Genomic DNA, 12,239 nt, shown 5'->3' on the forward strand with positions numbered 1-12,239 from the left:
AAAAAACCCAGGAAGGGGGTGAGGATGGATGAGGGGGCACTGCCGGAGAGCAGCGGCCTGAAGAGGACGCTGCCGACCAGGGAGCAATGCAGGTCCAGACACCAACAAGGAACAGATGACGGATGGGACACCACTAGTAAAGGGCACTCCCCATGAACTGAGCTAATTCCCGGCGGTAACCAGTGGGAGGCGCTGCGGTGGTGACTTCCAACCCCGTCACAGTTGCCAAATACACAGCTGAGTTAAAGTAGCATGACAAAGGGATGTTCTGCCCATGCACCCTTTTCTACACCAGCAGCAGAAAGGACATCTTGCATAAGAGCCCCCATACCAGTTTTACTCCACGTACAGACTATCTTGATTTTGGGGTGATCATCACTGACAAACTTGAGACAGTCAGATTATATCTGCTGTGTGGCACAAAGCAGCCGTGTTTCACCAGTGGATCTGGCTCAGTCTTAAAACCCAAAACACAGTTTCTAACAGTGCTAACATGTTTTCAGCAGGAACATTTAAACGGAGATGCCAAAATCACCATGAGTCCTCTGACTGCCTAGGCAGCCGGAGTATGATTATTTGGAAGGGTGTGGGAGTGTTGTGGAAGATGTTCAAGGAGGTATATGACTCATATGATGAAGAATTTCAGAATTCTTCCTGGTTAAAAGACAGATAAATATATAAACTTGCAAAAACCTGAACTCTACTGTTGATTGTAATGATATACTCTATGGTTCTGAAAAAAATAACTGTCTTTTCCCACTGGACTGATTTGCAATAGCCTTTATAAATTAATGCTTACTGTCTGGGTTAAAATCTTATAAAATCTCAGTCAGGAGAGCTTTAGTTTTGCAAATTTGTCCTTAGCACACAGACAGTCAGAAAAGAACATGAGCAAGGACATTCTGTTCTCATTTAAGTCATATCCTTGTCTAGATTTTTAATTTGTTGCCAACACTGTCCTTTGACTGGGGCTAATTTTCATACAATTTAATACTTTCTTTCACATATTAAAATGTTTTCATCTTATGAAGGATTAAATATAGTAAGGTTTCTATGACCTTTTTAGTTTCTTGGAAGAATATGGTGCTTAACTAGCTTAGATAAAATAAAATCTTTGAAAATGAACAGGTTTTGAAAATGATCTTTTAGATTTGACATCAGCTGGGTGTCTATCAACTGCAAATGCTTTTCCTTTCTCAGGCTCCCAGAGCTCAGCAAGTGACTGTGCTTTATCTCAACATGCCAGTGAGTCATCATGTATATTTCACCCACACTAGTCCTCAAAGACTGAATATTACTGGTTTTTTATTATTCCTAATCTAGGGTTTTGTTTTTGTTTTTTGCAAAAAGTTGTCTGTATTCCTGAAAATTTAATATTTTTGCTGGGAAAAAATCAAAAACCTTACTTTTTTTTCTAAAGTTTTGGCCCAAAATGTTCTGTTTTTGTATTTTGCCGGTTTATTTATGACAAAAGGTCAACATTTTTTCCTGGGAGGGGAGAAAAAAATGACTACAACTTTTGGGCAAAATATTTACTGATCTGTATGAGGAAAAAAATATATCTGTGTAATATTGGCTCTTACCAACAGGAAAATCCAGTTTAGTGGTCAGCAGACTCTGCTAATGCAACAGCAAGACATATTGCAATTATTCCATAGATATCTCACATTGCCAGGAAAACAGCCTTCAAATGTCTTTCAGGGAGCAGAATGCTTTCTTAACCAGAAAGTTCTTTTGCATTGTACTGTCATCTTATCTACTTAATGTCTGATCAGAATAGTGTTGGGAGCCAAGGCAGAGGAATCTTATGTTAGAGAGAAAGAGTCATTAAAATGCCAGATTATGGGAACTTATTTACACTGGTGAGCACTTACTCATGTAGTCTAAGTCACTGGTTCTCAATCTGTAGCCCACGGGACGCATGCAGCCCAATTAGCACAGGAGCTATGGCCCAGCTGTGTGCTAAAGGCTGCCAGAACGCAGCGGAGTCTGGGTTCATGACTGCCCAGTGTGGCAGGATTGGGCTTCCTGGCCTGGTGCAGCAGGGGTCCAGGGCTGCCAGCCAGTCCAGCATGGTCTGGTGTCCGGGCCAGCCAGCCCCACAGAAGACAGGGTCACCAGCCAGCCTCATGTGGTGGGGGTCTGGCCCCACATGGTAGAGGTTGGAGGTTGCTGGTCAGCCCCAGAGGATCTGGGGTCCAGGGCTGCCAGCTGGCCCTGCAGGGTCTGGGGTCACTGCAAGGCCCCAAACGTTGGGGGTTTGGGATCTGGGGCTAGTGGCTGGAGTCTGGGGTTAGGGCTGCCAGCTGGCCCTGTAGGATTGGAGTCCAGGTTGCCGCCTGGCTACCCAGCCACCCAGCCCTGCATAGCGGGGTCCAGCTGGCTACTACCCAGCCGTGCACAATGGAGTGCAGTGTTCCTGATGCCCAGTCCTGCATGGTGGGGTCTGGGGTCCCTGCTGCTTGCCCCCCGCTCTCAGCGCTCCACTAGGGTTGCCAGGTGTCTGGTTTTAAACTGGAACTCCTTGTCGAAAAAGGACCCTAGCTGCTCCAGTCAGCAACGCTGATCAGGCCATTAAAAGTCCGGTTGGTGGTGCAGTCAGGCTTCCTACTCGGATCTGCACAACTCCTGGGAAGCTGCTGGCATCTCCCTCTGGCTCCTAGGTGGAGGGATGGCCACGTGGGATCTGTGCTCTCGGGGAGGGAAGCACCAGCTCAACAGTTCCCACTGGCCAGGACCTACAGCCAATGGGAGCTGAAGGGGTGGCACCTACAGGTGCAGGCAGCATTCAGAGCCACATGGTCGCGTCTCTGCTTAGGAGCCGGAGAGAGATGTTGCTGCTTCCTGGGAGCTACCTGTGGTAAGCGCTGCCTGGAGCCCACATCCTGAGCCCCCTCCCATGCTCCAACCCCCAGCCTCAGCCCTGGACCCCTCCTGCACCCTAAACCATAGCCCCATCCAAAGAGCTCACACTCCCAGCTGGAGCCATCAACCCCTGCCTGCACCCCAACACCTTGCCGCAGCCCAGATCTCCCTCCTGCAACCTGAACCCCTCATTTCTGTCCCCACTCCAGAGACCAAACCCCCCACCCAGAGCCCATACCCGCTCCCACACTCCAACCCCCTATATATCAGGCCAAATCCCCTTTCTACACCCCAAACCCCTGCCCCAGCCTGGAGCCCTCTCCTGCACTCCAAACCCTTATCTCCAGCCCCACCCCAGAGCCAACACCCCCAGACCAAGTCCTTGCTCCCTCTTGCACCCCAACCCCCTGCCCCAGCCTGGTGAAAATGAGGGATGGGGGATGGAGTGAGCAGGGGGAAGGAGAGGGGCAGGTGGTGGGTCAAGAGTGTTTGGTTTTCTGCAAATAGAAAGTTAGCAACCCTAGCTCCACTCCTGGCCCCACTCTATGGAGGGGACTCTGGGCAGAAGGCGCAGGGCATAGGGGTCTGTGTAAGAGGGTGGAGGTCACATTGTGGTTCTCAACCCATGGCCAAGTTATCAGATTGTGGGCCCATAATGATAAATAGGTTGACAACCACTGGTCTAAGTGAAGCCACTGGGAATATTCATGAGTAAATACATGCTAGCATGAGTAAGAGTTGCACATATGGGCCCAAATTTGGTATAAAACTTACATTCAAGCCAGTTCCCTCCCTCGCCCCCCTTATCTTAGTTCATGTCCTTGGATGTTATTTCATTTCTCAGTAAAAATGGGCTGAATTGGCACTAGCATTGGCTTATCAGCATATAGTTGGGCTGAATTTTTGTTCTGTAAAACTAAAATCAAAATCTGCAATTTGCTGCAATTTAAGTATGTCCAAAAATGGAGGTATAAACCTAGATTTTATAAGATAGGTGTGTACAACACTTTTAAATCTCAAGTAAAGAGTTTGTAGCATCTCTGGTTCTATGCATCTTCTCATATTCCTCAGTTACACGTGAAGCATATGCTGATTTTTTTTTCATTCTTTATATAAAAAAAAATCCCCTATGAGCCTCACTGACAGAGTTGCAATAGCTGATGAGTAAACTCTAACCCCTCCTACTATATTCCCAGTTGTGAATTTGGGATTGTTTGCTTATTCCTATTAAGAAACAGAAAGCATCTTAGAATACTAGGTATAATTGACAAGAAACTGACAGGCAGGCTTGTTGCTTTCTTCTAAAAGAAAATGCATCAACCTCATGCACTCACAGACAAGTCATTGTAGAGCTCTTATTAGATGCTTTCTAGAAAAAATTATGAAAACTACAGAATTATGTGCACACTATTTTTTTTAAGGTGTCATTAATGTTCTGTAGAGCTAAAACTTACAGGCATTTATTAGCTGTAAATTTTTTGTGCACTAAAATAACCTCTAAATTATTTAGGTATGAATCTAATGTTACTTGAAAAATCTAAGAATCATAGAACACTGGGAAATTCAACTAGAATGTGACTGTAATTTCCTCTAATCTTAGTTTTAAATAATGTACGACATCATCAGAGATTGTTCCCAAAGACAAGTAAAAAATGGTAGTAGCTAAATAACAGACAATTATGCATGAACACACATTTGAGATTTCAGATGAGCATTTATGTTTCAAAAGACATAAATCTATATATGTATCATAGATTATGATAAAGAAGAAAAAGGTTATGTAGGACATATGCACTTTAACTAAGATCATAGCAGTAAGAGTATAAAAAATATAATTAGCAGGGGAGCTATAGATATGCCTCTGATATGCCACAAAGAACACAGTTTTGTTTTGTTTTTGTCTTCCAAAGGAAGAAAATAACTACAGTCAAAAGAAAGATGTATTGAACTAACTTTTGACCAAAGGACTGCAGATCAAATTAGACAGAATTGATGAAAAGAATAGCTTTTTCAGAAAAGGCTAGCAATCATCTTAAATGTATAAGTTTGTATTCCTTATATTTTCTTGGCAATGATTCATAGTGTAATGCTGTGTGTTTTCAAAATTCTATTAATCTTACACTTGCATTTCACATTTTAACAATTCATAAGCAGTGAATTTAGTAGAGATGAAAGGAAGAGGCTTACAAAAATCAGGGATTTCTCTGAGAAAGTTGTATATATAGTGTGTGAGTGGTTAGACAGTAGATATTGTCTTTAAAGGTAAAGATTAGAATTTCTCGCCAAGGTTATTTTATAAAGCAAGCACCTGAAGCACCGGTTATTCCATGTGAAAAATAATCAGGTTTACACGAGAATGGCAATCCAGCCAGGAAAAAATAAATCAGCCAACTCCTGCAATTTTATCACAAGTCTCATGATATTTGCTGATTTTCTTAAATCCCAAGCGCTGGGAGTCATGAATTTCAGCTTTTATAAGAAAAGGTTTCTTGCCTTTCTTGTTGCAGGAAAAGAGGATGAAATCAAAAGGCACTTTTAAAAATCTCATGATTTTCATAGTCCTGATTCATGAATTGTTGGGGCTGGCAATACAAATATAAAATCATATGAAATGTTTAGCACTCTATCATGAGGGGATCCTGACTGCACTGTGCCAATAGAAAAAAAAATCAGATATTGACTCTTGTTGGGATGTCCATCAAGTTTTATTGATTCAGGAGGTAAATATGACTTCCTTTCACTCAGTGCTGACCTTCAAAAACAATCTAATAACCAAAATATGGAGGGTGACATTTGCCTATTTGAAGAGGGCCTGCAGAAGGACATAATGGATTAGTGGGAATTAATGGGTGCTTAAGTGGGATACATAGTATTACAATGACCAGACAGGAAGTGTAAAAATCAGGAATCAGAACACTTATTTTGGGAGGAGGTGATATAGTGGTCTATTTAAGACAAAGCCCCTAATATCAGGATGATCCCAATAATATTGGGCTGTCTGGTCACCCTAAATGAGGTGAACCCTCTGCAGCAGGGTAAATTCCACCTGGAGTGATGCATGTAATAAGTGGCATACACTTTGATCATCTTAATAAAAGAATCTGATTCTTTCATACATATGATTTTCTCAAGTTTAACTACTTTAAAAAAAGAAAAGAAAAAAGAAAAGGAACCAGTTTTTCCAGACTTCTTAGTTCCCTCATTTTAAAGTGTTATCTTTTAAGTACAGTTCCGAAATATATTTTAATGAGTTTAAGCAAGTATTGTAGAATAATGTTTTGGGTAGTTGTTTTCTTATATATAAGGTCTGACTGCTGTTCAGTAAAGTCCTAAACATCAAGTTAAGCAAGTACTTAAGAGTTTTCTTGAATGGAGATGCTTTCCAGAATCAGGGGAGTGTAATTCCTTCCTGCCTCTAGTTCAGCTGTTCTTAATTTTCACCACTAACACACATACAACTATACACTGTCAGCTCTCTCAGTGCCTGATCCAAATTCCACCAGAGTCAGTGGAAAGACTCCAACAAGCTTTGGAGAAGGGTCTATATGAGCCCAAAGTTAAAAATATGGCTTTAAGCTTATAAGACCTAAAACCAGCAGAAATTCTCATGTTTGATTAATGCTGATTAAATGCTCTGCTTATTCTGTGTGGATTGAAACATTTCCCCTATAGTGTCTCCTGCAAGGACTGGTCAAACATCAGAAAGAAAGAATTGTTTGACAAATGTTGCCATTATTTTTTGAATAATTTATAGAGCAGGACAAATACTGCAAAACAATTACTCATTGAATTATTCAATGAAAAAGGCAACATTTGCTGAATAATGTTTTTGCAAATATTGCCTTTTTCACTGAAACAGACTAGTCTATGTTCATTATCTGCAGTGCTAAAATAAGTAATCAGCATTGAATTAGATGTGTGATCAAGGTTTAGAAACCTAGCCACTGATTCATGTGTTTGAAAACATTTTTTTAACTTGAGTGTCCCTGTAAAGAGGAGAAAATAAACTAGTAAATTTTGTTAAGCGTCTATCAAAGACTTTCACTGTGGGTATTAATAATACCAAGCTCTTATATTTTGCTTTTCATCAATAGATCACAAAATGCTTTACAAAGGATGAAAACATAAAAAAAGGCAGGAAATGGATGGGTTGGATGAGATTCCTCTTTACTTCTCTACCATCAATTGTCTTTTTGTCATGATGAGAATTATGCAGAATATAAGACCTTTTTAGAGACAAAAACTGTGCACAGTACAGTATAGTCCCTGCAATGACATATGTAACTTTAGGCACATGAGTAGTTCCACTGAAGTCAAGACTAAGATATTATAATTTGGAAAGCATGTTCATACTGTACATAGCTATATATCCATTGAGATTTAGCCTTATCCTAGAGATGGCTGTATTCATCCAAATTTGAAGTGACTAGGTCTTTTCACATGTGTAAAGTTGTGCATTCATAGGTCTTTTGCAGGATCATAGCCTATATCCTGACAAATAATGAGCATGTTGAAAAGCCATTGGGAGTGTTCTCCCAATATTTCTACAATTGTAGAATATTTCTACAATATTCTCTATAGCTACATCTTCATTGCAGAGTTAGTTTGAGTAATCTACACTTGACTTAACTCTTCTTAGGATAGCATAGCTTGAGCGAGAGCAGCCACACTGTGAAATAATACTAGAGCAGCACAGAGGGATTGGGTTAGCATGTGACCAGTTGTGCTGATTTGAGCTGCAGTCTATAAACTCCTGACAGACCAACCACACACAAATTAAAGGGGCTTGTGCATGGAGACGGGACTTGAGTTGGGAGCAATGCTGGAGTGATAACTCAAGTTAACTCTGCAGTAAAGATGACAAGCTCAATGTGTAATACAAGTGAATAGCTTTTCATTTCAAATTATGAGGACTGAATGAGGATGTTACCCTTTTTGAATTCATGCTTAAGTTGTCTAGAAAGAAACAAGAGACAATAAAATGATCCAAAAATGCAAAAACTGATTTTCTCATAAGTTTTGCTATCCACTTTTGGGCATAGTTTGCCTATTTGCTTTTCCTCTAGGCTCAACACTGGAGGTTAGTGTGTAATGTAAGACAGACTCTTGGAATGTATTTCATTTCACTCCCCTCACACAAAATCACCCACAAAATCTTCTACTGCAATTTCATTCACATCTTTTTTAATGTTAATATTTTGCTGAATTCTCATCTTCCCAGATCACCATCACAGGCTACTAGTCTGGAACAAAGCTCTCAAACATAATAAAAAGATGAAATCACAGAAGATAAAGTTTATAACCAGATCCCTGTTCTGACAGGCTTGGCAGTTATTTTTTTTTAATCATAACTAAGTTAGAAGTCCATGTTTTTTGCTTACTCCTCCTTTGAGGGCGATGTTCAGTGATATCACGTAACTTAATAGCAGTACAAAATCTCCTGCTGAGCAGCAGGATGTCACATATTTAAAGAGAAAAGCTGATACTATATAAGACTCATTGTCTTTCTTCCTCTTCCTTTGAGGGAAGGATTATTCTTTTAGGCAGCTGTGCTGCCCCCCAGAGGAGGCCAATGGGGAAATTGTGACTCAGTTCTTCCCTCTCATAGAATCATAGAATATCAGGGTTGGAAGCAGTGGTTTCCCCAGGAATTGAAATTAGGAGGGGTGTTCGAATTTACGGGGGGGCGAGGGGGAGTGTCAGGACCAGTGAGATATATATAAAAGAGATATGAATAAAGTAAATGTTTTGTTAGGATAATGCAAATATAACATAAGGACAATGCAAGTTACACCAAAACATATAACAGGCCTAGATTTCTAAAAACATATAAATGTTTTTTAAAAAGGTATTTAATTTAAATTGACTTTTGAAAAGTAAGCCATCAAGAGATAACAAAGAAATCCTCTCATGGATCAGTAACTGGTTAAAAGATGGGAAACAAAGGGTAGGAATAAATTATCAGTTTTCAGAATGGAGAGAGATAAATAGTGGTATCCCTAAGGGGTTGGTATTGGGACCATTACTGTTCAACATACTCATAAATGATCTGGAAAAATGGGCAAACAGTGAGGTGGCAAAATCTGCAGATGATACAAAACTATTCAAGATAGTTAAGCCCCAGGTAGACTGTGAAGTGTTACAAAGGTATGTCACAAAACTGGGTGACAGGGCAACAAAAATGGCAGATGAAATTCAATGTTGATAAATGCAAAGTAATGCACATGGAAAACAATGTCAACTATACATACAAAATGAAAGAGTCTGAATTAGCTGTTACCATTCAAGAAAGAGATCTTGGAGTCATTGTGGATAGTTCTCTGAAAACATCCACTCAATGTGCAGAGGCAGTCAATGATTCCCAACATTCAGTTTGCTTTTTTAAAAAGAACAGGAGTACTTGTAGTACCTTAGAGACTAACAAATTTATCTGAGCATAAGTTTTTGTAGACTCCAGCCCACTTCATCAGATGTAGCCCACGAAAGCTTATGCTCAAATAAATTTGTTAGTCTCTGAGGTTCTACAAGTACTCCTGTTCTTTTTGCGGATACAGACTAACATGGCTGCTACTCTGAAACCTTTGCTTTTTTAAGAAAGGGATAGATAATAAGACAGAAAATATCATATTGCCTCTATATAAATCCATGGTATGTGTACACCTTGAATACTGTGTGCAGATCTGGTCACCCCATCCCAAAAAAGATATATTGGAAATGGAAAAGGTACAGAGATGGGCAATTAAAATGATAAGGGGTATGAAACAGGAGGAGAAATTAAAATGACTGGGAATTTTCAGCTTAGAAAAGAGTTGACTAAGGGGGGATATGATAGAGGTCTTAAAATCTTGACCGGTGTGAAGAAAGTGAATAAGAATATGTTATTTAATCCTTCACATAACATAAGAACTAGCAGTCAGCAAATGAAATTAATAGGCAGCAGGTTTTAAAAAAACAAAAGGAAGTACTTCTTCACACAACATAAAGTCAACCCGTGGAACTCTTTGCCAGGGGATGCTGTGAAGACCAAAACTATAACAGGATTAAAAAAAGAACTAGATAAATTCCTGGAGAATAGGTCCATCAGTGGCTATTAGCCAGGATGGGGAGGGATGCAACACCATGCTCTGAGTGTCCTAGCCTGTTTTCCAGAAGCTTGGAGTGGGCAACAGGGGATGGATCACCTGATGATTACCTGTTCTGTTCATTCCCTCTGAAGCATCTGGCCTTGACCACTGTCGGAAGACAGGATACTGGGCTATATGCACCATTGGTTTGACCCAGTATGACCATTCTTATGTAAAAATTAATTATAATAAATGTTTAGTACAGAAACTCCCCAACATAATGACCTCTCAAGATAGCAACAATGTGAGATAACAACCTTGGCAAATACTGCATTTTAAAAATCTTGGGCTACTAGGAAACATATTTATATACATTTCCATTCCCAGTCACAAATCTAACATTCTGGAGCAAAGTCACTAAAATATAGTTCAACAAACAAATGTTTATTTAAAGTGCCCCTTATTTAAGCCATCAGAGGTGCTTTCACGTGAGTACACCTCCCAGGCACCTTGCTCTTTTCTCCAGCTGCTCACTGTTCGCTCTGGCCACGGCTGTTCGTTGTGCCACCGTTCACTCCATCACTCTGTTGCCAATGGCCCTGCGCAGTCATCTTCTGCTGCCACCTGCCACTGTGACCTCTGTGAGTTGGTCTCTTGGGGTTCCACCCAGCTCTCAGTGATTTCACCTGAGCTCTCAGTCTGGGCTGTCTTTTACACAAAACTCCTGTACCCACAGGAACACTGTCCCACAGCAGGACTAAGCACTTAGATCTGATTATCAGTGATTTCAGCTGCAGTGGTCACTTAACAGAACAAAAGACTATCTTTGGAGCCTAATCAGCTCTGTCTTTAAACAGTGGAGAGGGACAGGTCCCCACCCTCTCTTTTGATGCCCTCAATCAGCACAGGTTACTGCCATATACACATACAATAAGAACAACACTTCATTCCCAACCTCCCACCCCACGCATTCAAGTGATTTGTAACCCCGCCCCAGCCAAACTCTATCACTTGGGCAATGCAACTCTATTTGCTGGATATCTAGGTAGATTAGGTGTGAATGTAAATACAATCTGGTCCTGAAGCTTTTCGCCTCAGCTCATCATTAGCTGTCACGGAGAGTTCATTTAGACTTTGCTTACAAATCATCATTTGAAATTATTAGGTTGGCCAACATCACTGAAATGAATGCACTGACATTGTCATAAAAAACAACAGCTGTACAAGGAAGCTAGTCTATGTTCATAATTTTCAAATCTAGTATACTTTCAGATACACGTATTTTATCATACACTGTATATGCTTTTAAAGTGTGTATTAATGTTTCAATTTCAATTCACATTTCCAAACAGTCACTAAATTGGCATGTTTCAGAGTAGCAGCCGGGTTAGTCTGTATCCGCAAAAAGAACAGGAGTACTTGTGGCACCTTAGACACTAACAAATGTATTTGAGCAGAAGCTTTTGTGGGTCAACTTCATTGGATGCATAGAATGGAACTTATAGTGAGAAGATATATATATACATACAGAGAACATGAAAAGGTGGAAGTTGTCCAATCAACTCTAAGAGCTAATTAATTAAGATGTGCTATTGTCAGAAGGAGAAAAAAAACTTTTGTAGTGATAATCAAGATAGCCCATTCCAGACAGTTTGACAAGAAGGTGTGAGGATGCTTAACATGGGGCAATAGATTCAATGTGTGTGATGGCTCAGCCATTCCCAGTCTCTATTTAAGCCTAAATTGATTGTATCTAGTTTGCATATTAATGCACGTTCAGCAGTTTCTAGTTGGAGTCTGTCTTTGAAGCTTTTCTGTTGCAACATTGCCACCTTTAAATCTGTTACTGAATGGCCAGAGAGGTTGAAGTGTTCTCCTACTGGTTTTTTAATGTTATGATTCCTGATGTCAGATTTATGTCCATTTATTCTTCTGCGTAGACTGTCCAGTTTGGCCAATGTACATGGCAGAGGGGCATTGCTGGCACATGATGGCATATATCACATTGGTAGATGTGTAGGTGAATGAGCCCCTGATGGCATGGCTGATGTGGTTAGGTCCTATTATGGTGTCACTTGAATAGATATGTGAACAGAGTTGGCATCGGGCTTTGTTGTAAGGAGAGGTTCCTGGGTTAGTGTTTTTGTTCTGTGTTGTGTGGTTGCTGGTGAGTATTGGCTTCAGATTGGGGGGATGTCTGTAAGCAAGGACAGGCCTGTCTCCCAAGATCTGGGAAAGTGAAGGATCATCTTTCAGTATAGATTGTAGATCTCTGAGGATGCACTGGAGAGGTTTTAGTTGGGGGATGAA

Source organism: Gopherus evgoodei, chromosome 3, assembly GCF_007399415.2.
Source record: "Gopherus evgoodei ecotype Sinaloan lineage chromosome 3, rGopEvg1_v1.p, whole genome shotgun sequence".
Classification (NCBI taxonomy): domain Eukaryota; kingdom Metazoa; phylum Chordata; order Testudines; family Testudinidae; genus Gopherus; species Gopherus evgoodei.